We start from the raw sequence: 27,366 nt of genomic DNA on the forward strand, positions 1-27,366 counted from the left end.
GGAAATGTGCTTATAAATGGGTTGTCAGGTTTTAATGTTTTTTGAGGACACCAGAAAGAACATCCCCGTGGTATTGTAAATGATGTTGGTGTGCACCTGTTGAACTAGATCGTGTCTTGGTTTATAGTTGCATACAAAAGACAAACTTTCAACAGTGTAACATTTTCTGAGTGAGAATGTCAGTCTTGATTTTTGTGTTCAAGACTGCTGGTAAGGCATTTCTGACTTCAAAGTTCAAGCTCAAAATATATGGTGAAAATGTCACTGAGATTCATTTTCTTGAAGGCATTCACAGTAGAACAAAAAAAGAACAATAAGATCAATGTAAAACTACACACAAACAAAAACTGATGAACAAAATCCAAAAGAAGACACCTTGTGCAAATACAAAAAAAGGTTAATAATTGAGTAATACTGAGAACATAACGTGCAGAGTCCATAGGTTGTAGAATTAGTTCAGTGTTGAGGTGAGTGAAGTTATCCATGCTGGTTCAGAAACCTGACAGTGTGTTTAATAACTGTTTCTGAACCTGATAGTGTGGGACCTAAGGTTCTTGTACTTCCTTCCTGATGACAGCAGCAAGAATATAGATGGTGGGTGTCCTTGATGATGGATGCAGTGCTCCTTGCCGATGTGCTCAATGGGAGGAGGCCTTTTCCTGTGATAGTCTGAGCTGTATCCACTACTTTTACAGGCTTTTTCATTAGTGTTCCCATACCAGGCCATGATGCAACCTGTCAGGATACTCCCCACTGTGTATCTATAGTTATCAAAGTTTTTGATGACATGTCAAATCTTCTATGGCAGTACAGCTACCATCATGCCTTCTTTGTAATTGTACTTGCAAGAATTCCGATAGAAGCAAGCTTGCTGTTGTTTGCCACAAACTGCTTTAGTAAATGAAATCACTGATCCTTTGAACACCATTCAAATAAAAATAATCTATTGCTCCATAGCCCTTTGAGGATTTTCTTTGTCTGTTCTTTACATAATCTATGTTTTTTTGAGATATGGCAGAGTCTAGATGACCAGGGAGAAAAGTTTATTGGAACATTTTACCTTGTTAAAAGATGTCTAAAAGTATGTATTAATGTCATTGTTAAAACTAAATTTGGCTCACTGTCTCTAACTCAATGACGATGAAATATTTTGTCTGTATTTCTCCATTTTGATAAACTTCAGGTGCTCAAAAGCTTCAGAAAGAATGTAGTGTATGCATTGGCTACGTATTCCACCATACACATAGAAACTTACACCATAAAAACGGTTAATTACTTGAGTTAAAATTTTACTATCTTTATTGAGTTATGACATTCAGATAAGGCATCACCTCGAAACTTTATACTAAATACTCATCTTCTGTCTGTTCATGTGTAATTCTCAGGATATTTGCTAGGATATGCTAACTTTAAAGCAAAATCGTGCATCCTATTCATGAAATTGTAGTTTGTGACATTCAAGGCAAAGTTAACTCTAGATTTTGCTTGTGATAAACGAAGACAAATAAATGTAAGGAAAGCATGGGAGAAATGTATCCACTTGGTTTTAGCAAATCATTTTCTTGATTGTGATCCCTGTACAAAAAAAACTTGCTTCAAGTTTCTTTTGTCCAATTATTTTCAAATTCAGTGCTTAGCAGTATCAATTTTTTTCAAGATTCTGCTCTTGTTGCTGAATGCAAGATCACTAGCTGCTTTCAATGTAGAGGGTTTTCTGTGGTAGGCCTGTTAGCACTGTTTTCCCTAACCTGATCCACCTATGAGAACAGAAAGAACGTTTTTGGCTTCGGTGTGGAGTTTGAACTTTTGTTGAGGCTTGTTCAAACAAGGTGGCTCCTGTTGTAAAATAGCTGTTGCAGGATCTTGATAAAGCATTCTGCTGCTTTGGTCTCCTGACAGAATAGGAGCATTTGGAATAACTTTACAATCACATGCAGAAACTGTAGTAGTAAGGAAACACTCCTTACTCTGCCGCTGCAGTGTTTTTACTTACTGCTGCAAGAGAGCATTACTTCTGAGATGACTCAAGTCCTCTGCAAGGAATCGAAATCTTACTCAGCTCTGGTCTGTCCAATGATATGAGTAGCTAAGTAACTATGTCTTCATGGTAGGGGTAGTTTTTGGTGTGGGAAAGAGCGTAATCGTCACTCAATTTTCTGCTGAAAAATTGAGTTTCTTTTCAAACTCAATTTGACCAGATTGAGTTTGGTCACTCAGCCAAACTCACCAGAATGTTTTCCATAGGTTTCTCCCAAGATTGTTATGGCTATTGTGTTGCATTGCATATTTAGCCTTGCCTGAATGTCATCACTATACCAGTTTTACTGGCTAAGATGCTGGCTTTGATTCAGTCAGACCAGGGGTCGGCAACCCGCGGCTCCGGAGCCGCATGCGACTCTTTCATCTCTGTGCTGCGGCTCCCCGTGGTTTGTTAGTTTTTGAAATGTAATTCGAAATTTGAACATTATGGTGATCTTGTACAATCTAAATGAAACGTTGTGGCGACCCCATTTCCTGGCACATCCGAACCGGCTCACAATTAGCCACCGTTCCGGCTAAGGGAGATAGCCTACGGGGGTTTGTGAGTACGTGTCTTTTGGAGCATCCGTGCCCACGGGGGCGGGGGGGGGCGGGTTGAGGGAGGCTTTAAAGCAAGGCTGTTTAGTTCGAATAAAGTTATCTTTGACTGCAGTGTCGTTATTTTAGCGCTGCGTGTAGCACACCGCTGCAACGTGTTTTTATCGCTATTAATATACGTCACCACTGCCAATGCCTGACACCTGCCAGTGCGCGATTTCTTTTAATTTTTCGATCCAAGGTAGGCTAATTATGGAGTAACCTTTAACCCAACGTCTTTTTTTCGGAGTTCAAAATGTTTTTGTTGCATGCAGAAATGTAATTTCGTTTTCTCTGCAGGAGTTCATCAATTTCATAAATGCAACACATTATAGTTTGTTTATACATAGCATAAAGGCAAAAAAAACCATTGTATGCAGTGTTATTTCATTTTAAATGTCAAATGGGTTTTGTGGCTCCCAGTGTTTTCTGTGGGAAATGGGTCCATATGGCACTTTCAGTGGTAAAGGTTGCCGACCCCTGAGTCAGACCATGCACGACTTCCACACTTGATACCACCTTCCTTTCATTTCCCTAAGTTTTCACATTCTTTTGGCAACCAAAAATCTGTCCACAGGGCAGCGAAACTTCAGAATCTCAAAGGCATGTTCATCTTCCAGGCCGTGTCCTTGGGGAAATTGCGATTCATGTTCTTGCAGCCATTCACAGTAAATACAAAGTAACAGCTGAATCAATGAAAACACAAGCAAACAACCAATGTGTAAAAGACAAACTATGCAAATACAAAATGATCATAAATAAATAAGCAATGAATTTTGATCTTACGTGTTGCAGATGAGTCCTTAAAATTGATTCCATAGTTGTGGAATTGGTTCAGTGTTAGCATGAGTGAAGTTATCCCATCTGGTTCAAGAGTCTGATGACTGAGAGGTAACTTATTGACCCTGGAGATGAGGCTTCTGTACCTCCGTTCAGGTGGCAGCAGTGGGAAGAGAGCATGGCCTGCATGGTGAGGTTCTTTATGATGGACGCTGCTTTCCTGCTACACTGCTGCAAAATCTTTGCATTCCATTTAATCCAGCCATATCTATCTGAGATAAAGGGATCATATCTGCAAATAGCATGAATGTTTTCATCAAAGCCCTATATAATTATAGTAAAATTATTTTCGTGCTCCAGCTCTTCTGTAGTATAGTCTAATAAACCACAAAGTTTCTCCATTCTTTGCTTTTTGTGTGATGCATATAAAAAGACTTTTGGATTCCCTTATGAAGACCAACATTTCTCAATCTTTGACATTTCTAAAATACTTATTTTTTCCTACTTTTCATGTCTGAAGTGTTAACTTGTCAGAATAAACCACTAAACATAACCTTACCCACAATTGAAAGTAGTGGCGGGAGGGGGAAAGGCGAAATGATAGAAGACCGGAGGGAGTGGGATGAAGCTAAGAGCTGGAAAGGTGATTGGAGAAAGTGATACAGATCTGGAGAAGGGAAGGATCATGGGACGGGAGGCCTTGGGAGAAAGAAGGGGGGTGGAGCACCAGAGGGAGATGGAGAACAGGCAGAGTGATGGGTAGAGAGAGAAAAAATACAAGCAAACAACTAAATATGTTAGGGACGGGGTAAGGAGGGGAGGAGGGGCATTAACGGAAGTTAGAGTAGTCAATGTTCATGCCATCAGGTTGGAGGCTACCCAGCTGGTATGTAATGTGTTGTTCCTCCAACCTGAGTGTGGATTCATTTTGACAGTAGAGGAGGCCATGGATAGACATATCAGAATGGGAATGGGACGTGGAAATAAAATGTGTGGCCGCTGGGAGATCCTGCTTTCTCTGGCGGACCGAGCGTAGGTGTTAAGCGAAGCGGTCTCCCAGTCTGCGTCGGGTCTCACCAATATATAAAAGGCCACACCGGGAGCACCAGACGCAGTATACCACACCAGCCGACTCACAGGTGAAGTGTCACCTCACCTGGAAGGACTGTCTGGGGCCTTGAATGGTGGTGAGGGAGGAAGTGTAAGGGCAGGTGTAGCACTTGTTCCGCTTACAAGGCTAAATGCCAGGAGGGAGATCGGTGGGGAGGGATGGAGGGGATGAGTGGACAAAGAAGTCACGTAGGGAGCTGGAGACTGTTCCAACTCTATACAGGTATCCGTCCCCCTCTTTTCCTTCGCTACATCGACAACTACATTGGTGCTGCCTCCTGCACGCATGGTGAGCTCGTTGACTTTATTAACTTTGCCTCCAACTTTCACCCTGCCCTCAAATTTACCTGGTCCACTTCCGACACCTCCCTCCACTTTCTTGATCTTTCTGTCTCCACCTCTGGAGACAGCTTAATGTACTGATATCTACTATAAACCTACAGACTCTCACAGCTACCTGGACTATTCCTCTTCCCACCCTGTCGCTTACAAAAATGCTATCTCCTTCTCACAATTCCTCCGTCTCTGCCACATCTGCTCTCAGGATGGGGCTTTTCATTCCAGGATGAAGGATGTCTTCCTTTGTTAAACAAAGGGGCTTCCCTTCTTCCACCATCAACTCTGCTCTCAAACGCATCTCTCCCATTTCCCACACATCTGCCCTCACCCCTTCTGCCCGCCACCCCACTCGGGATAGGGTTCCCCTTGTCCTCTCCTACCACCCCACCAGCCTCTAGGTCCAATGTACAATTCTCCATAACTTCCGCCACCTCCAGTGGGATCCTACTACCAAGCACATCTTTCCCTCCCCCCCCTTCTGCTTTCCGCAGGGATCGCTCCCTACGCAACTCCCTTGTCCACTCGTCCCCCCCATCCCTCCCCACCGATCTCCCTCCTGGCACTTATCCTTGTAAGCGGAACAAGTGCTACACCTGCCCTTACACTTCCTCTCTCACCACCATTCAGGGCCCTAGACAGTCCTTCCAGGTGAGGCGACACTTCACCTGTGAGTCGGCTGGTGTGGTATACTGCGTCCGGTGCTCCCAGTGTGGCCTTTTATACATTGATGAGACCCAACGCAGACTGGGAGACGGTTTCACTGAACACCTACGCTCGGTCTGTCAGAGAAAGCAGGATCTCCCAGTGGCCATACATTTTAATTCCACATCCCATTCCGATTCTGATATGTCTATCCATGGCCTCCTCTACTGTCAAGATGAATCCACGCTCAGGTTGGAGGAACATCACCTTATATTCCAGCTGGGCAGCCTCCAACCTGATGGCATGAACATTGACTTCTCTAACTTTTGTTAATGCCCCTCCTCCCCTTCTTACCCATCCCTGACATATTTAGTTGTTTTTTTATCTCTCTCTGCCCATCACCCTGCCTGTTCTCCATCTCCTTCTGGTGCTCCCCCCTCCCCCTTTCTTTCTCCCGAGGCCTCCCGTCCCATGATCCTTTCCCTTCTCCAGCTCTGTATCGCTTTCGCCAATCACCTTCCAGCTCTTAGCTTCACCCACCCCCTCCGGTCTTCTCCCGTCATTTCGCATTTCCCCCTCCCCCCACTACTTTCAAATCTCTTAGTATCTCTCCTTTCAGTTAGTCCTGACGAAGGGTCTCGGCCCAAAACGTCGACAGTGCTTCTCTTGTAGATGCTGCCTGGCCTGCTGTGTTCCACCAGCACTTTGTGTGTGTTGTTTGAATTTCCAGCATCTGCAGATTTCCTCGTGTTTGCCATGAAATCATGCTATTTATAACTAATGGACAAAACTGCTGACACTGAAACAATGATTCATTTATTCTAAATGTTTTAAGTCCTAATCTATGCTACTGTGTTATTCTATTCCTTTAAAAAATGTGTTATTTGCCATAACCATAGGTTTCTCTAAAACTGGAGGTGATGGCAAGAGGTGGTTTTGAGAAGGCGAAGAAATATTCCCTTTTCTTCCCTAAGCCAAACAAACACTGGCTTGATTTTACAAAAAATTGACTTTGTCAGGTAACCAAAGATACCTTGTTTTAAAGTTTTAAATTTCTATTTCTATAGGAAAGGAAGTACATAAATAATGCAGTTCATTTCTCACCTTCAGGATTTTCAAAAGAATTCTGACTTCTTCATCACCCAAAATAGAATGTCAATATTAAAATGCAAATTGTGAGCAAATATGTTTGTGATGTGACAGCAATCACATATCTGAATAGGAAAGTCAAATGGGGGACTGGGAGTTTCCTGGACATGAGGAGGAACTCCTTTCCTCCTTTTTAGCTTATGATGTGGGACTTTTGATTTCCACTGGAGACTGGGCTGCATATCTCTTTTGACAGCACAGCATTCACTCTGTGGTCCTGTTTTACAGGTGAGATATTAAACTGAGAGCCTTGAGGTGATCTCCTAGGAGATTTTAATAGATCCCGTGATGCTTTTTCAAGAAGAGCAACACTGGTAAACTGGCTGATGTTTGCCTCCACTGTGTCAGCATCACTGAAACATATGATCTGCCTCCACTGTGTCAGCATCACTGAAACATATGATCTGGCTTTATCACATTTCTGTTTGCTTAAACTTGCTGTGTGCACATTGGATGCTGCTTTTCCTTTGTGACTTCACTGATAATTAAATCTAAACCGGTGAAAGAGAGTTAAAAGCTATAATGTCTGCTTTCAAGCAAATACAAAGGGAAAGCATTTTTAATTTACTTATCAACATCTCCTGGTGGCCAATTATGTCTCTGAGGTGGTAAATTACCATGCAGGAATTACATATTCTGTAGAAAGAGGCTTTTTTATGTAAAGGAATATTCTTTACTTGTAATATATATTGGAAGTAAAATAGGCACAGACTTTCTCAATACTCGGTATCTCATCTGATGAATTATTTAACAATGCATCTGTATCATTTGTTTCCATGTTAAACAATGTTAAACAGGACCCAGATGCTCAATAGCCAGTGGCAGCAGGACCCTATAGTGGGTGTTCCCCACTGAGTATTTGTAGAGGCTGCACCTAGATTCATTGCATCCCTCAGTACATACTTCTGCGCTCTGGAATGTGCCTGTCAGTACGTTTTGCATATGGATATCTTCTTACACTGGAAGACTAACCGGTTTGGCCAAACCAAATGTGTGTCTGACTCAATGATTTTCCAGCACAAGTTGATCATCATCTTGGAATGTGTCTCTGGGACACATGTGCCTGTGGATCAGTGAGGCCTTTGTTACATGGAAACTTAACAAAGAACATTTGCATCTTTTTCCAGACCTTTTTGGCAAAGTCAACAAAGTACTGAATAATTGTCTCATTTGCTCCTCAGCCATCCTGAGGGCAGCATGCTTCATAGTGAGGCTCTGACTGCACAGGACAGATCTCACAGGAAGAGCTCCTCTCACCTCCAACCAAGTAAGATCTTGATGTTTTTGCATTCTTATGATGATGAGGTATTTTGCCAAATAACTTCCATAGTTTCCATAGGAAATTATCTCAAAGTACCCATTGTGTCCATCTAGCACAGAGCCTGAAGGATACAGTGCCTTGAAAAAGTATTCAGCCCCCCCCCCCACAACTATTTTCACATTTTACTGTCTCATTTTCAAAATTTTAAATATATTGAAGTAGGATTTTTGAGCTTATCTACAAAACATTATGCCTCATGTCAAATCATACGGAAAATTCCAAAATCCATCAACAATTTGCTCAAATTCTATGTGTCTAGGTACCATATCCGATGCGGACTTTGGTGACCATGGATTTCCATACAGATCTATCCCTTGTTGTTTGGATGACTTCCATTTCCTCAATGTATAGTCACTTGCCTAGGCTTTTGATGTACATAAGCCAAGGTTTCTAAGTTTTCTCCCCTCGATCTTTCCAGAGAGTGTGAGTTTTTCTAGTTCATCTTTCCGCATGATGTGTCCCAGGAATCTGAGTTGTCTTTCTTGTATGAGTGATCTAACTGCTTGGGCTCTTCTGAGAACTTCTTCATTTGATGTGTGTGTAGTCCATGATATTTTTAACATTTTCCTGTAGAACACCATAATTCAGCTGCTTCTCGTCACTTTTCCAATGCTGGGGAAATGGTCCAGCATTCACTTCCATAAGTCAGGATAGAATAACCGTAGAACTACAGTATTCTGTTGTTAGTGTTCATGCTCATCTTTCTGTCTGTTAATATGGTCTTCATTTTCTGGAAAGCTTCTTTCGCCATTGCTATTCTGTATTTGATATCTGTGTCACACCTGCCATCACTTGTTATTTAGCTGCCAAGATATCTGAATTTGTTGACTTGTTTGATGTTTGTATTTCCTATCTTGATCACACATTATGGGATGTTTGACTTTCTGGAGATGGCCATGCTTTCTGTCTTCTTGGTGTTGATTGAGAGGCCTCTGCGTTTACTTTCTGTTGCCACTTCAGTGAGTAGTTCTTGAAGTTTTGTTTCTGAGTCAGCTATTAATATGATGTCATCAGCATATCTGATGTTATTTATATTATGGCCTCCAATTGTGAGTCCTTTGATGTCTTTGATACTTCTCAAGATATTTTCACTATAGAGGTCGAATAAGTCGAGTGAAAAGACACGACCTTTCCTGACTCCTGTCATGATATTCACATACTCACTTCTCCTTCTACTCTGATGGATGCTGTCTGGTCCCAGTATAAGTTTCTTAAGAAACATACATCTTCTCCATCAAGGTCTTGAAGCATTTCCAGGAGATCTTGGTGTCTGACAATTTCAAAAGCTTTAGTATAGTCAATGAAACATAGGTAGATGTCTTTCTGTACCTGGATGGCTCATTCACAGATCATCCATAGCACGAAAATTGCTCAAATTAGAAACCAAAGTTGTGTGTCTGAAAAAGAATTCATCCCCTTTGTAATTACTATGTTCACTTTCCTCAGTTGTATGTTAACTTATCAACTCATCTAATTTGTTGATGTAGAAAACCGAAGGGATTTCCTGCTTCTAATGAATTCACAAGAATACATAACCCCTCTCTCTGTAAGGTCCAACAGTATGGTAGATTTTCAACAGACCAAACCAAAATGAAGACAAAAGATCATTCAAGGCAAGTCATGGAAATGATAATAGAGAAGCGCAAATCTGGAGAAGAGAGAAGGCCCATCTCAAAGGCACTGAACATACCTCAGTGCAGTCCACTGTGAAAAAGTGGGGGAAAACATGAAAGCACAGCCACACTGCCTATGTCAGTCAGCTCCTCTAAACTTAATTGCTGGAGAAGAATAACACTTGTAAGAAAAGCTACTGTGACGCCAAATGACACTCTGGGTGAGCTGCAGAAGTCAGTGGCTGCAACTGGAGATGAAGTTCATGGCTTCATGATCTCTAATGCCTTGCACAAAAAGGGTATTTGAAAGTGGCAAGGTAGAAGCCCCTGGCTAATTAAAAAGAATATTCTTTCCCATAAAGACTTTGCAAAGTGTCACTTAGAACGGTGGTCCCCAAGCACCGGGCCACAAAGCATGTGCTACTTGGGCTGCAAGGAAACAATATGGTTTTGGCGATATGACTCATATCGTTTCATACCGCCAGATCATATCATTTTCTCGCGGCCTGGTAATACATGCTTTGCGGCCCAGTGGTTGGGGACCACTAACCTAGAAGATGCGGTAAGGATGTAGAAGAAGGTCTTGAGGTCAGGTGAGACTAAAGTGGAAGTTTTTGGCCTCAATACTAAGCAGTGCATGTGGCATAAATGTAATACTGTGCATCATCAGCCAGGTAACACCATCCCTGTTGTAAAGTATGGTGGAACTAGCATCATGCCATCAGAATGCTTGTCAGCAGCAAGAACTGGAAATCTGATCAGGATTAATGGGAGGATGAGTGCTGCAAAATACAGCCTCTAACCTCTGCCTGAAGCTTAAACTGGGGAGAAAGTTCAGCTTTTAGCTGGACAACAACCCAAAGCACACAACCAGAGGATGCATGGAATGGCTTCCAATGAAGAAAATTGATGCCGTTGAGTGACCCAGTCAGAATCCTGACCTTAACCTGATCAAACATCTTTGGCAAGACCTGAAGGTGTCCACTGCCGCTCCCCAACTAACCAGGCACAGCTTGAGCAATTTTGCAAGAGCGAATGGGCAAACTTTGCTCCATCATGTCTTGCAAAGTTAATAGAGACTTACCCAAAAGACTGCTGGCTGTAATAGCTGCAAGAGGTGGTTCAACTAAGTACTGAGCAAAGAGGGGTGAATACTTTTCAACCGCTGACATTTCAGTTTTTGAATTTTTAGTTTTTTGGGCTCTATTGAGAAAAAGGGAACATGTAATTCACAAGTAAAAATTATCAGTTAAATTAATCAAAATCCCTGGTTGTAGTACTCATTTATGTTTATGTATATATTTAACAAAGAGTTGAGGGCTGAATATTTTTACAAGATACTGTATTTGGTGCTGATCAGTACATGATAGACTTCTACTCAAAGTCTTGCCAAATCATAAGCCCTGGACGAACCATGAGATCTAGACCCAAAGGAGATTACTTCACTCAGCTTCACTTGCCCCATTATTGAAATATTCCCACAACCAATAAACTCACTTTCAAGCACTCTTCATCTCATGTTCTCGTTATTTATTGCTTATTTATGTATTTTTATCATCATCATCATCATTATTATTACTTCTTTTTCTATTTGCACAGTTTGATGTCTTCTGCGCTCTGGTTAATGCCCTAGTTAGATGGTCTTTCATTGATTCTGTTAAGGTTATCATTCTGTGGGTTTATTGAGAAAGCTCACAACGAAACAATTGCCAGGGTTCTGTATGGTGACATATGTGTACTTTGATAATGTATTTACTTTGAACTTTGAACTTATGTTTTACTGTAGAAACTTTTCTATGAAGGACTAGAAACTATGCCAAGGTCATTTTTAATGGAACAAGACCAGGGCCATTCTTTACAGTACAGGGAGTAGGTAGAACCATAGCATATAATGACACACACACAAAATGCTGGAGGAACTCAGCAGGCCAGGCAGCATCTGCAGAAAAAAAGTACACAGTCAACATTTTGGGCTGAAACCCTTCGGCAGAACTGGAGGAAAAAAGCTGAGTAGATTTAAAAGGTGGGGGGAGGGGAGAGAGAAACACAAGGGGAGGGATGAAATAAAGAGCTGGGAAGTTGATTGGTGAAAGAGACAGAAGGCCATGGAAGAAAGAAAAAGGGGGAGGAGCACTACAGGGAGGAGATGGACGGGCACGGAGATAAGGTGAGACGTTTTGGAATGGGATGTGGAATTAAAATGAGTGGCCACTGGGAGATCCCACTTTTTCAGGCAGATGGAGCGTAGGTGCTCAGCAAAGCATTCTCCCGATCTGTGTCAGGTCTCACCGATATACAGGAGCACCAGACACAATATATGACTCCAACAGACTCCCAGGTGAAGTGTTGCCTCACTTGGAAGGACTGTTTGGGGCCTTGAATGGTAGTGAGGGAGGAGGATTCCAATAGACTATCCATGGCCTCCTCCACTGTCGTGGTGAGGCTATACTTGGGTTGGGGGAACAACACCTTATATTCTGTTTGGGTTGCAGATTTTCTCCAATTTGCGATTGCATTCTTTGATTATATCTTAGCTTTATTCATATAAAAGTTGTCATTGGGATGAAGGCAATATTTCATATGATTATCTCCCCTTCTCTAGAGCAGGGGTTCCCAGCCTTTTTTATGCAGTGGACCCAAGGACCCCACGTTGGAACCCCCTGCTCCTGAGATTTGTACGTCATGAACTGCAGAATGCAGATGAAGCAGAAGGTGGCATAGTGTGAGTGTTGTAAGGGCCAGACCTGTGTTGCATCATTACCATGTTCTTCCTTTCCATTGAGAGGAAGTGCCGCTCCCACATTTTTGTTCTGCTTTGATTATCCAGCCATTTCCTGCCACATGCACCAGTTTACCTGAACCACATTCCCAGCTCTTTCAGGTTTCATATTTGGTGAGTATGATGATCATAATTTGCCTCACTCTTGCTGTGATTGACCCTAAGGCCTAAGGACCCCAAAACTGGTTATAGAAGTTGATCAGCCTGTGGATCTGAGGAGAAAATGGTGACATCATCCATGTTTAGAGGATAAAGCTTTTTTATTTTAAAAGTACACTTTATTCATTGCAATATATACAATATATACAAAAAGGAAAACAAAGCAAAATTGTTTACGTATTATCATTTGGTTAGTACTTTCAGCACTTTAAAAGAAACACATTTGATTCACCCTATCATTATTTGAGTAAAATTTGCTTTTCTGTTGCCAATCAACTTCCAGCAGGATTTGTAGTAGTGAAACTGGTAAATGAAGGCCAGGACTAGTAAATCTGTCACTATAATACCAATTTAGCATGAAAGTTATGTTGGGTTTAATTGTGCATTTCCTCTCTCTTGTTTAGTACAATTGCATAATTTACGTCTCTCTGATAGATGAGAATGAATAGTTAAATTATTTACAAACAATAAAGTTAACATATATGAAATACAAATCACATGTAGGGGTTGGGAGAGGCAGAGGCAAAAGAGTTTAATGAAACCTTATTCAATTATATTTGGCCACCCAAAGAGAAGTGAGAAAGAGATTAAAGAAACAATGAAAATGCTTAAAGCACTTCATAGGACAAGCAGCATCTATGGAAGGACGGACAGACTTAATCTCTCAGTTTGATGACTCTTCATCAGAACTAAGAAGAGATAGGTACAGGGCTTAGAAAATGCCCTGGACATGAGGGAGAGAAAAGCTGTGTTAATGTTGCAGATAGATAACCCACACTAAAGCTGGTTAGTTTCGAAACAAATCAGAGAAGATGTTTATCTGAAATTGTTGAATTCAGTATTGAGTCCTGAAGGCTGCTACATGTCCTGAAGAAAGATGAGATGTTCTTGCTGAAGCATATGTTGGACCTTGCTGGAACATGCAGGATGGCAGAGACAGAGGTCAGAATAGAATGGAGAATTTAAGTGACAGGAACTGAAAGCTCAGGGTTGTCCTGCTGTCTGTGCAGGTTCTCTGTGAAGCATTCAGCCAATCTATGTTTAGTTTATTTGATGTAGAGGCAACCTCATATTGAATACAATATCCCAAATTGGAAGAATTGCAAGTTATTTTTAAACCAAGAGAGGTGGGCAGAGATCTTGGGAGAAAACTCCCCAGGGATCAAAGCTATCAATAATGCAGCTGTTTAAAATTGTTTAGAGCTAGAAGAATGCAATGGTTTTGAAGGGCTGGAGATGGGCTGAACATCTGGTGGATTTTAAAATGAGGGTGGAAGTTTTAAAAAATAGGTATGCAGAACATCTAACTTGGATTAATGGACATGGGTAAATGCAGCAGTACAGTTCAGCAAATGACATGTGTCTCCACAGGAGCTGAATACTGGATAGGGCATAATTGATTCATGGACGTGATGATCCTGGTGCTGGAGCATTTAGAATCAGAGAGTCAAACTGCATGGGGAAACAGGCCACTTTTTTGACTCAACTGGTCCATGTTGAACAAGATTCCTGTCTAAGCTAGTCCCATTTGCCCATGTTACTTCAGTATTGCTCTGAAACTTTCCTATCCCTGTCCCTTCCAAGTACCTTTTAAATGTTAATGTACCTGCCTCAATCTCATCCTCTAACAGCTCATTCCATATACTAACCACTCTGTGCGTGTAAAAGCTAATCTTAAAATTCCTTTTAAATCTATCCTCTCTCACTGTAAACCAGTGCCCACTAATTCCATTATTCAGCTCCTGCTAAGACCTCATAGCTTTCTCTCTCCACACCTGACTATTATATTGCTCAAGTACCAGGTCTTTCCATCTTTTACTCTCCATATGTTGAATCTTAATAAAAATTCCTGATCCCTATTTTCTGAATTGTACTGCTGCATTTAACCAGTACTCTTCCCATGTCCATTAATCCAAATTGGATTCTCTATGTTTGTAATATACATAAATGATCTGGATGATGGGGTGGTAAATTGGATTAGTAAGTATGCCGATGATACTAAGGTAGGAGGTGTTGTGGATAATGAGGTGGGTTTTCAAAGCTTGCAGGGAGATTTGTGCCGGTTAGAAGAATGGGCTGAACTTTGGCAGATGGAGTTTAATGCTGAGAAGTGTGAGGTTCTACATTTTGGCAGGAATAATCCAAATAGAACATACAGGGTAAATGGTAGGGCATTGAGGAATGCAGAGGAACAGAGAGATCTAGGAATAACAGTGCATAGTTCCCTGAAGGTGGAGTCTCATGTAGATAGGGTGGTGAAGAAGGCTTTTGGAACGCTGGCCTTTATAAATCAAAGCATTGAGTACAGAAGTTGGGATGTAATGTTAAAATTGTACAAGGCATTGGTAAGGCCAAATTTGGAATATTGTGTGCAGTTCTGGCCACCGAATTATAGGAAAGATATCAATAAATTAGAGAAAGTGCAGAGACGATTTACTAGGATGTTACCTGGGTTTCAGCACTTAAGTTACAGAGAAAGGTTGAACAAGTTAGGTCTCTATTCATTGGAGCGTAGAAGGTTGAGGGGGGATTTGATCGAGGTATTTAAAATTTTGAGAGGGATAGATAGAGTTGACGTGAATACGCTGTTTCCATTGAGAGTAGGGGAGATTCAAACGAGAGGACATGATTTGAGAGTTAGGGGGCAGAAGTTTAAGGGAAACACAAGGGGGTATTTTTTTACTCAGAGAGTAATAGTTGTGTGGAATGAGCTTCCTGTAGAAGTAGTAGAGGCCAGTTCAGTTGTGTCATTTAAGGTAAAATTGGATAGGTATATGGACAGGAAAGGAGTGGAGGGTTATGGGCTGAGTGCGGGTAGGTGGGACTAGGTGAGATTAATAAGAGTTCGGCACGGACTAGGAGGGCTGAGATGGCCTGTTTCTGTGCTGTGATTGTTATATGGTTATATGTAGCCTCAGTTTTAAAAACTTATGTTTTAAAATCTCATTTTAAAATCCACCCTTATGTTCAGCCCATCTTCAGCCCCTCAAAACCATTGTATTCTTCTAGTTCTGGTCTCTAAACAATTGTTCTAAACAATTTTTAACAACTGCATTATTGATGGCTGTGATCCCGGGGAGTTTTCTCCCAAGATCTCTTGGTAAAAGACTATGCCTATGCGGTGGTTGGCATCCATCTGTCTCGAAGGACAATGGGTAGTGATGATCATCCTCAAGTCTGGGTGGAAGGTATAGAGATCCTGAGGTGCCCAGTTGTCAAGATCCCTCCCTCGGCCTCACCAGTGTAGTCCAAAGGAAAGCTTATGAAGCAATATTTTTGGCACCAGCTTGACTGTAGGAGCTGCTAGAAAGATGTTCAAAGACATCCAGCTGCCTGAGGGGCTCCACTCCTGATTTGTTGTCTGGGTTTACTCCCGTAGCCTTCGTCTTTCCTGAGGCTGCCCACAAGGCAGTGGGGCTATTTACACATACCTGGGGATTTGGTTCATGAGCACCAGGGCATGTCCACATACCAGTGGGCCTGCACATTATGTGTGCAAGGGCCAGACCTCCTCCCTGTCCTCTGTAGTTAACCCTGTGTCCGAAAGGAGTTCTGTTTCTGTGTGTCGCCAGCAAGGAGGCACCACATGAGGCTTGCTGTAAGAGAGGCTGTGTACTGGCAGGGAGAACCTTAATTCAGCTGTCCTTTTCACAAGTCTACTAGGCAGCAGTGGAAGCTGAAAGTGAGAGTGACAAGCACTGCCCAATACACTACCACACTAGATGGACCACAACAACCATTTTGACAGCATCCTATTATTGCCCCTCATGATTTTATATACTTCTATAAGATCAGCCTTCATTTCTCCTCTGCTTCAATGAAAAGAGTCCCAACCTGCTCAATCTCTCTGCATGCTCAGTCCATTGAGTCCCAGCAACATGCTCATACATCTCCTCTGCACTTTTCAGTTTAATGATGTCTTTTCTCTAGCAAAGTGATCAAAGCTGAATAAATATTCCAAATGCCACCATTGAATAGAATTACATGGAGTGCAGCTACCAGAAAGCAGCATCTGTCATTAAAGACTTCCGCCTATGCCCTTTTCTCATTACTGCCATCTTGCAGGAGTGCAGAAATCCATACTAGCAGGTTCAGGAACAGTTCAGACTTCTGAACTGGTATGGTAACGTCAATCACCACTACTCTGAATTGATTCTACAACGTACAGACTGGTTTTCAAATACTCTTGCCCTCAGTATTGGTTTTGTACACTTTGTCTTTGCCCATTGATTGTCTGGCAGTCTTTGTTTATGCAGTTTTTGTTTGTACAATTTTATTGCATGTCCTTTTTCACGTAAATGGCTGTAAAAATTGAGTCTCAAGGTAGTGTGTGGTAACATTGACAAGAAATATTGTACTTTGACAATAAATTGTAATGTGAAGCGTTAATGCTATCTGCCTTTCAAAAGATGCTGTGTTAGTTATCAATTGGCCCATTTGAAGAATGCTGCAGCCCTTTCGTTGACTGCGTTTGACTGATTTCTGACATCAAAGTACCACTGTCATATAAATATAGTGGGTATGGGGCTCTCTGCTCCCTTGCTTCGGGGGTTTGCCGAAGGACTGGCTTGCAATTGATGCGTGGAAAATCAGAAGTGTGCTGCAGAGGGACCATGCAAACATTTAGATAAGTGTCTGTGTAACTTGACTCGTCTTTTGTTTGTCTTTATTTTATTAGTAAATAAGTTAAAATTATAACATCCAGCTTCCAGGCTCATTGATGAAAGCCAGCTTTCAGAATTTTTTTTCACCAACTGTGTGACTCTGATGCCACTTTCAGGGAACTTTGTGCGTGTAGTCATAAATACAGTGGCATGCAAAAATTTGGTCAAAATTTCTGTTTCTGTGAATAGCTAAGTGGGTAGAAGATCAACTGATCTCCAAAAGTCATGAAGTTAAAGATGAAACATTATTTTCAACATTTTAAGTAAGATTAGTGTATTATTTTAGTTGTGTACAATTTAAGAGTGAAAAAAAGGAAAGGAGCACCATGCAAAAGTTTGGGCACCCCAAGAGATTTGAGCTCTCAGATAATCTTTACCAAGATTTCAGACCTTAATTAGCTTGTTAGGGCTATGGGTTGTTCACAGTCATCATTAGGAAAGGCCAGGTGATGCACATCTCAAAGCTTTATAAATACCCTGACTCCTCAAACCTTGTCCCAGCAATCAACAGCCATGGGCTCCTCTAAGCAGCTGCCTAGCACTCTGAAAATTAAAATAAATGATGCCCACAAAGCAGGAGAAGGCTATAAGAAGATAGCAAAGCGTTTTCAGGTAGCTGTTTCCTCAGTTCGTAATGTAATTAAGAAATGGCAGTTAACAGGAATGGTGGAGGTCAAGTTGAGGTCTGGAAGGCTGAGAAAACTTTCTGAGGGAACTGCTCGTAGGATTACTAGAAAGGCAAATCAAAACCCCTGTTTGACTGAAAAAGACCTTCAGGAAGATTTAGCAGACTCTGGAGTGGTGATGCACTGTTCTACTGTGCAGCGACACCTGCACAAATATGACCTTCATGGAAGAGTCATCAGAAGAAAACCTCTCCTGCATCCTCACCACAAAATTCAATGTTAGAAGTTTGCAAAGGAACATCTAAATGAGCCTGATGCATTTTGGAAACAAGTCCTGTGGACTGATGAAGTTATAATAGAAGTTTTTGGCCACAATGAGCAAAGGTATGTTTGGAGAAAAAAGGGTGCAGAATTTCATGAAAAGAACACCTCTGACTGTTAAGCACGGGGGCGGATCGATCATACTTTGGGCTTGTGTTGCAGCCAGTGGCACAGGGAACATTTCACTGGTAGAGGGAAGAATGAATTCAATTAAATACCAGCAAATTCTGGAAGCAAACATCACACCGTCTGTAAAAAAGCTGAAGATGAAAAGAGGATGGCATCTACAACACAATAATGATCCTAAACACATCTCAAAATCCACAATGGACTTCATCAAGAGGTGCAAGCTGAAGGTTTTGCCAAGGCCCTCTCAGTCCCCTGACTCATCGAAAATCTGTGGATAGACCTCAAAAGAGCAGTGCATGCAAGGTGGCCCAAGAATCTCACAGAACTAGAAGTCTTTTGCAAGGAAGAATGGGTAAAAATCCCCCAAACAAGAATTGAAAGACTCTTAGCTGGCTACAGAAAGCGTCTACAAGCTGTGATGCTTGCCAAAGGGGGTGTTACTAAGTACTGACCATGCAGGGTGCCCAAACTTTTGCTTCGAGCCCTTTTCCTTTTTTGTTATTTTGTAACTGAAAAAGATGGAAATAAAATAATCTTGCTTAAAATATTAAAGAAATGTGTCATCTTTAACTTTATGCCTTTTGGAAATCAGGTAATCTTTTACTTGCTTAGCTATTCACAGTAACAGAAATTTTGACTGGGGTGCCCAAACTTTTGCAGACTACTGTACCTTTTACCTTTTTTCTACAACACTTCCCCAGGGCCTAACATTTAGTGGAGAAAATTTCTGCAATTTTTGTACTGACTGTTGACAAGCAGTGTTGGTAAAGATGGTGTGGCTGCTGGTCTAGGTGTTTAACATGGTGTTTTGGATGATGTTGTCAAAGTTAACAAGGAAGTAAGAAACTGGAACGGACAAAAATTAGATCCTTGGCAGACTTCAGAGTTCAGAGCCGTATTGTCTAACGAGGAAAAGGACTGTGAGAACTGTACATACCATAATTTCAGGTCATGGGTTGGATGAAATCCAAATATAACCATTGACTTGCTCGCGTGATGTGAATCTAGTTCTTTGTTACACTGTTGGGAACTAACTCTCCCAACCCTGTATAGTAGATGTTTCCATTTGCTGGCAATCTTGACATTGATGAGAATTTGCAGTGTTCCTGAGACTCGAGTGACAAGAAGGCTATGACTCAGTCTCAGACTTAGTGCATGAGTGTTGGATGGGGAAGGTAGTTTGGACTGTGGGTGAGAGGACAGGCTGACCATAAAATGAGTGTCAGGTTAAGTTTCAGGGCTCTTTTTGCTGAATTTGATACAAGAATTAGTTCAAATGATTCTTTGTTTAGGGAACACAATTACACCCTTGAAAGTAAGGATTCAGATATTCAATGTTTAACAAATCAGCAAAAATTTTGCTTCTCCAGAAACCACTACTCTTCACCTCTCTTAGCATTTGCAAACCACCTCGTCCACTCTATGGGGAGATCTTTCACAGAGAAAGGAGGGTAGAAAAGACAGTGGGAGAAGACTGATGTTGTTACACCACCAGGCTTGGTTTAAGTTTCATTGCTTGCTAATTTGTGTTTTGCTTGTGTTTAGGATAAATAAAACTGTCCACTTGTTAACTTTTGTGAAGCGTTTAATAAAATCTACAGAACACAGATAAATTGTAATTCAAATATTTCCACAGATCAAATAGTTTATAAGATTACAGTGTTTCTATTCGTACCTATTTCCCCAAGTAATATAAAGCAAGGTCAAATATTGTCTGAATTGAATTATTTTATCACCAATAAACAAGTGGTGTAAACAAAGGGCATCATAATGGTCTTGCTGATAGCAGAGCTATGGCCTGTGATTGATTCTAGCCACTGATGGTGTCTGCATGCAGTTTCCTCCCACAGACCAGAGTCATACTTAATTGACTACTGTAAAATTTCCCTATGTACATGGATGATCAGTGGAACAGAGACATGTTAATTGGCATGTGTGAGAGAATAAGTTGCAAAGAAAAGGAGCAGGAGCTGGGTTTGACTTGAGAGCTAGCACAGTTTTGATCTCCTATGTCATTTGGAAAATTGAAATTATGAACCAAAATAAGAGAAGAAATTCCACTGAAAGTGTACTTTGAAAGTATTTCAGCTATTTAAAATAACTTCACAGGGAAGCATTTGTTGTTCACCTCTAAATAATTATGGTGGCAGGAGGTTGCAATTGCTGTTGACAGAAGATCCCAACTGAAATGTCATACTAAAGCTGAAATATCATCAACTCCATTACAGTACTGAGAAAAAGATGTTAGTTAACATATTATTTTCTTAAGTATTGTCCCCTATTTTGTATGTTAACCATTATGTTCTGACTGGGAGGTTTAATTACATTCATTATATTATAAATTATCTCAAAACAAATAAATTTTTGCCTATCCTTTAAGTTACTGTGTGCAGCATTTCTAGGTATCTTCATAATTCACTCAGATTTTGTCAAAGCAGGTTAACAGAAATGACCCAAGATAACTGTGTGATTCGAATTTGTTTTTCCCAATCAGTTCAGAGGGTTTTGCGTCCACATTCAGAATCAGAGTCAGGTTTAATATCACTAGCATATGTTGTGAAATTGAAAATGCAAACATGAGGAAATCTGCAGATGCTGGAAATTCAAGCAACACACACAAAATGCTGGTGGAACGCAGCAGGCCAGGCAGCATCTATAGGAAGAAGCACAGTCGACGTTTCAGGCTGAGACCCTTCATCAGGACTAACTGAAAGAAAAGATAGTACGAGATTTGAAAGTAGGAGGGGGAGGGGGAATTCCGAAATGATAGGAGAAGACGAGGGGGTGGAAAGGTGATTGGCAAAAGGGATACAGAGCTGGAGAAGGGAAAGGATCATGGGACGGGAGGCCTAGGGAGAAAGAAAGGGGGAGGGGAGCACCAGAGGGAGATGGAGAACAGGCAAAGAGTGATGGGCAGAGAGAGGAAAAAAAAGGAGAGGGGAAAAATAAATAAATCAGCGATGGGATAAGAAGGGGAGGAGGGGCATTAACGGAAGTTAGAGAAATCAATGTTCATGCCATCAGGTTGGAGGCTACCCAGACGGAATATAAGGTGTTGTTCCTCCAACCTGAGTGTGACTTTATCTTGATAGTAGAGGAGGCCATGGATAGACAATCAGAATGGGAATGGGACGTGGAATTAAAATGTGTGGCCACTGGGAGATCCTATAAAAGGCCACACTGGGAGCACTGGACACAGTATACCACACTGACTCACAGGTGAAGTGTCGCCTCACCTGGAAGGACTGTCTGGGGCCCTGAATGGTGGTGAGGGAGGAAGTGTAAGGGCAGGTGTATTCTTTGTCTTTGTGGCAACAGTAATTGTAATACATGATAATAGAGAAAAAAAACTGAATAAAATAAAAAAAGTAGTGAGGTAGTATTCATGGATTCAATGTTCATTCAAAAATCAGGTGGCAGAAGGCAGGAAGCTGCTCCTGAATCATTGAGTGTGTGCCTGTAGGCTCCTGTACTTCCTTCCTGATGGTAGCAGAGAGAACAGGGCATGTCCTGGGGAGTAGACGTCCTTAATGATGGACACCGCCTTTTTGAGGCTTTGCTCCTTGAAAGTGTCCTGGATACTATGGAAGCCAGTGCCCATGATGGAGCTGGTTAAGTTTACAACTATGCAGTTTATTTTGATTCTCCGCAGTCGTCACCCACTCCCCCCCCCATACCATATGGTAACAGCCAGTTAGAGTGCTCTCCATTTCACCAATTTAATCTTATCCAATAACATGAGAGCTTGCTATGTGAGAATCACAAACAACACATGAGCAAAAGTTCTCTGCTAAATAATTGAAAAGCAGTGAAGCAGTTAATTTTGCATGATTTAATTTAATCCTCTGGAATAAGAACATAACAGAATTTAAGATGAATGCATTGCTTGATTAGTTTAAATTACTGATTTTATTTAGAGATTCAGTGTGGTAACAGGCGCAACAAGTCCACACTACCGAACCAAACCATGTGACCAATTAACCTGCTAGCCTGCATACCTTTGGAATTTGAGAGGAAACCACGGGGAGATCACGGGGAGAAATATAAACTTCAAGCAGAGAGTGGCGGAATTGAACCCAGGCTCTGTATTAGCACATTGCTAGAAAGTCATCCATTAACAGCAAATCCAGTTAATTTCCTAGCACTTCCTAGTAGGCCATAACCTCCATGAACATGTCAGAAGTTTGTGCAATAATTAGATACACCTGAGCAGAATAAACAAAGCAAAATGTGCATCAAAGGCTCACTCTGTACAAACACATCAAAGTCATAGACTTCCATTTTGCTCTGAGGCCGAGATTTTTTATTTGTAAGCTCTCTTGGCTTATTTTGCATAGACTTATTCTTCACTGTGTTTGAAACTAATCAGTTAAATTAAACTTCATTTTCCTCACTTTTTTTATTTGCACGTAATTTTATGAAGGGAATTTGGAGTCGGAGCCTGCCTGTGAAGTCCATTCATTTCATCAACTAAGTGGTTGATGATCCTCAAGTGACCTGGAATTCTCCAGGCAGGCAGTCAGACTTCTCAGCCCATGATTGAGTTCTGCAGTCTAGATGATTGTTGCAATTGTGACAATCTCTTCAGCAACTGGCCCAACTGATCCAGTGTCCCCTTCACCATCAGGTCTGATCACCTGAAGGTGTTGGGGGTCTGGTTTGGAGGGGCCGAGGTGTGCAACAAGAACTGGCAGGAGCGGACTGCCAAGGTCAAACAGAAACTGGGGCTGTGGGGAGAGTGCTCCCTATCGATAGTGGACAAGAACCTGGTCATCAGGTGTGAGGTGTTCTCAGGGCTGCTGTACTTGGTGCAGGTGTGGCCAGTCCCCTGCTTCTTCAGGTGGGAAATCACCCGAGCCGTCTTCAGATTTGTCTGGGGATCTAAGATGGAGTGGGTCAGACGGACCACCGTGCACCTGAATAACGGGGGCAAAAATGTCCCCAATGTCGCCCTCACCCTGATGGCCAGCTTCGTGTGTGGCTGCATCAGGTTGTGTGTGGATCCCAGGTACGTGGGTACCAAGTACCACTATGTGCCCAGGTTCTACCTGTCACCCTGGCTACAAAGGATGGGTCTGGCCCCTTTCCCGTGCAACACCCCTGTCAGCTGATCGTTGCCACCATACCTGTCCTTCATAGGGAAGTTCTTTCAGGTCAATGCCTTGGACCACAGGGCCATCAGGCAGTGGTCAACACATAAAGTCCTGCAGGCACTGCAGGAGAAGGACGTGATGGACACAGTAGGGTGGTTCCCTGAGCAGACCGTGCAGTTCATCTGGCAAAATGCCTCATCGCCAGACCTCACCAACAGGCACCAAGACCTCGCCTGGCTGGCGATGAGAGGGCCCCTCCCAGTCCGATCCCTCCTGTACACCTGGAACATCGCCTCCACACCCCTCTGCCCACGGGAGGACTGCAGTGAGGAGGAGTCGGTGACCCACCTCTTTGCACACTGTGGGTTCGCGGAGAAGGTGTGGAGGGGGATGGAAGGGGCAGTGTCGAGGTTCATCCCCAGCAGCTGCATGACAGAGGACTCTCTGATCTACGGGCTGTTCCCAGGGATGCACACCGAGACCAACATTCGCTGCTGCTGGCAGATCATCAACTCAGTGAAAGACACTCTTTGTTCGGCCCAAAACTTGATGGTCTACCAGCACATGGAGATGTCTGTGGGGGAATGCTGCTGACTGCTGAGAGACGCACTCAGACTTGGTGCAGCCACTGCAGGGGCCCGGTGGGGAAGGACCACAGTCGAGGGTTCTTCTCCCATGGGAGTTGAGGGGTAGGGGGGTTGGGGGTATACCCCCTGAATGTAAATATGGAAGAACAGAGTGCCACGTGGGTGGTAAAAATTTTGAAAATGTAAAGGCAGTAATGGAAACAACTGTAAAGAATTGAAAGTCATTGAAGGGTTTATTGTATATAATTTGATTTTTGAATAAAGTATATTTTGTTTAATAAAAAAAATCTGGCAGAAACTCTGCTGAATATTGTGAGGAGCGAAACGATAGTAGGTAATTCCAGGGTTAAAGTGCGCAGTCGGTATGGAAACAGGCCAGGCAACATACTTACCAAAGGATGGCATAGTCCATTGTGTCCAAAACCGAAGGCCAATCTGAGAAGCAGAAGTAACCGTGTATCATGGTCACACCTCTACGTCATTCAGAAATTGAGATCTTTCTCCTGAATTCTTTTTTGGATTAAGTTGTATTCATTGTATTCCCAATTTTTGGTCTCCTTTATAAATTGAAATAATTTTGCTCCATCTTTCTTAACCAACATTTTATAAATGTTAAAGCTCTCCTTTGAAACAGGAAAAATGAAAATGTAGGTTAGGTAACATCTGCAGAGATAGATACACGTTCATCATGTCATGTTCTTAACCTTTTTCCCTCTTTTCACATTTCTGTACTCACAATAGTTTCACACAAAGACTTTCCTCTTTTCACAAGAAAAAAGCCCCAGCTTACACGGAGGACCAGTTCAAATTCAAATTTATATTTAATTGTTATTCAGCCATACATGAATACCCAGGAATATAGCCATATGAAACAGCACTACTGTGTTAGCCAAGGTGCAAAACACAGTACCGTCAGTCATACACAGCACAAGGCACATGTAACACATATAACATATCTGTAAAATACAGTCACACAATAAAAATAGTCAGGACCCTGAATCCAAAAATGTTGTAGTAGTCTTCAGTTGAACACAATACAGTTTGTCCCTTGCTGAGCGAACACGAGGATACAGCACCAACTCCAGATTGGACGCTATGCAACAGTGCCTCTGGCACTCCAGTGGAGCGTACCAACTCCAACACCTCTCCTGGGCAACACAGCAGCTTAAGGCTTAGTCCTTGCTACAGCTGAAGCCAAGCAGCTCCCCCACCATCTGCCGACAAATCAGTGAATCGGACTTGCAGCATTCCACATTAACAGTGTTCAATAGGGTCTTGAGCTCACAAGAAAAGTGACTAAGATGATCACTCGCTATTAGACTGCACACCGCCTTCACATTGCCAACTCCTCCCATGCCTGTCTGACACAGGCAGCAGCACGATGTACCCCAAGTCCATCTCCAGTTTCTTCACCAACAAGGAACCCACTGATGGGTTGGACTGCAGTACTTTAAGTTCTGAATGTCCAGCAGGGTCATTAATTGTAATAATACATTAAAAAAAAGACAATAACGCCTTTGGTTGGCTCCGTTAGAAGCCGCTATGACTGAGTATGCCACCATCTCACCAGAGGAATAAGGCAAATAATGCAGTACAGGAGGAAGCTATCTGGCTGATCATGCCTGTCCTGGTCACCAGTCCACAAACATTGTGGTTCCAGAAAGGACGTTATATTTTCTTACCTTCCATTCGTAACTAAATAGATGGAGTCTACATTGATATTCAGGAAGCAGTTCCTTAGTGACTGTAAAACTGTTTTCCATATAGCTTTCTCTATGATGGACAGTAAAGGGTCCCTTTGTAGTTACAGATTTGCAAAGGCATTACAAAATGGGAATCTCAGAGTGATCTCTCACTAAAAAGTGAACATCATCTCTGAGATCCCCTCATATATCTTCCTCTGCCCAAATGTAAAAGGTGAGATTTGTGTCTGAATCTCTTCACCACTTCACCACTATTTTTGAGTTGGGCATGATCTTCTCAATTTGTCAGTCAAGAGCTGCATGAAGGATAGTCGGAAGAGGTTTCAGTAGGATAGAATCAAGGGCACTCACACGAAGGGCAAAGTGGCAATTGAAGAGGTTTTTGAGGTGATCCTGCAAGCATTGACTGCCTTTCTGCACATCCCTAGTTTTAATTATTCCGTAATTGATGGTCATGCCTCTTCTAGTAGCTCTGGTTCTGATCTCAGGAATTTTTTCCCTAAATTTCTATTTCTCTCTTTTTCCCATCCTCACTGGTGTACCTTAAAATTTCATCAGCAATACTATCAATGGGAGCTTGGTGCTTGCAAATTACATATTACCAAAAGTACTTCCTTTGATGCAGAAATCTGTGGAACGTGTTGAGGTTTTCTATGTCCCTTGTTTCAATTGACTGGTCCCTTGTAGTGAATTGGCGTCAAAATTAGTAACTGGTCCTGTGAAGTGCATTGTTGCGATAGCATTTAGTTAACTAGAATAGTCTGTATGTAAGCTAGGCAACTTGAACAACTTTTTAAAAATATCTTAAAAGTTTAAAATAACTTTTTAAATCATAACAAAAATTCATCAATACATTATAAACTGTTGTGTGCATTAGTTAATATATTGGAAGACATTGGTAATAATTTCTGAAATGGCAAAAAGTAATCTGATTATGTTAACATGGAAATTTTCTCAAGTTCAAAATATCAGTTTAATCACTTACCCTCTCTCCTGAAATAAGCTTCAGAGCTTTTACCAGGGCCTGCCTGACAAGCTCATTTCCTCTCGCTATTTCTCACTGCTTGCTATTTCCTGTAAAGTATGTGACTATTTAACTAAAACAGAATTCCTGAAGAGGAAATAAAAAGGGAGCAGAAAACACAGTTCCTTCCTGTTTCAAAGCAAGGTCACATTTTTCTCGCATCATTTTGAAGCTCAACTTCTTTCATGAAACTTGTTTTTGTAAAACATTGTCAACACAAGAATTAGTTTCAAACCCAAAGTATAGAGGTTAAACACTGGACAAGTTAGACCACCCAAGTAGTAACTTCCTCCAATTAACTGTTAATGTAGCTTACAATTTCATCTGATACTATCCCTAACTTACTCCAGGTTTGTAATTGGTACATGAGTTATGGCTGATATTCTGTCTCTGGAGGCATTGTTCATTTTGTATGCAGTTTGTTTTGTACAAACTTCACTTCCTATTCGTAAGCTATATTTTACATCATTTCCTGTGAGGGCCAATTCAGATTTCAACTTGGGGCAAACAGGGTAGAAAGACATCTAATTCCATCCACTCTTTACTTGCCCTTGAAGCAGTAATCTCTATGATTCTTAGCTATAATATTTATTGTTCATTGCTATTAAGTTATCCTTGTGCCTCGTTTACTTTAGTCCATGGCATCGCAATAAAATGTTGCACATGTGCATTACTTTGTTTAACGCTAATCATGAGACTCATCGATAATAT

The 27,366-nt window shown here is 41.7% G+C and overlaps 1 protein-coding gene and 1 long non-coding RNA gene across 3 annotated transcripts in view; one reads left to right on the forward strand and one right to left on the reverse strand.

The window, feature by feature from the left end:
* The window catches only part of hsdl2 (hydroxysteroid dehydrogenase like 2), a 154,597-nt gene that overhangs the window by 51,283 nt on the left and 75,948 nt on the right, over window positions 1-27,366 (forward strand). The gene's annotated exons all lie outside the window — the stretch shown is intronic.
* LOC132396855 (uncharacterized) lies at window positions 1,150-26,705 on the reverse strand. 2 transcript variants are annotated; one of them, XR_009513152.1, is made up of 4 exons: window positions 26,617-26,705; window positions 24,321-24,551; window positions 3,403-3,664; window positions 1,150-3,302 (listed from the first exon to the last, which is right to left on the reverse strand). It is a non-coding gene; the product is annotated as an uncharacterized LOC132396855 (long non-coding RNA). The 2 variants fall into 2 exon arrangements; XR_009513151.1 differs by having other exon boundaries at window positions 3,403-3,668.

The sequence above is a fragment of the Hypanus sabinus genome, chromosome 7, assembly GCF_030144855.1.
Source record: "Hypanus sabinus isolate sHypSab1 chromosome 7, sHypSab1.hap1, whole genome shotgun sequence".
NCBI lineage: Eukaryota > Metazoa > Chordata > Chondrichthyes > Myliobatiformes > Dasyatidae > Hypanus > Hypanus sabinus.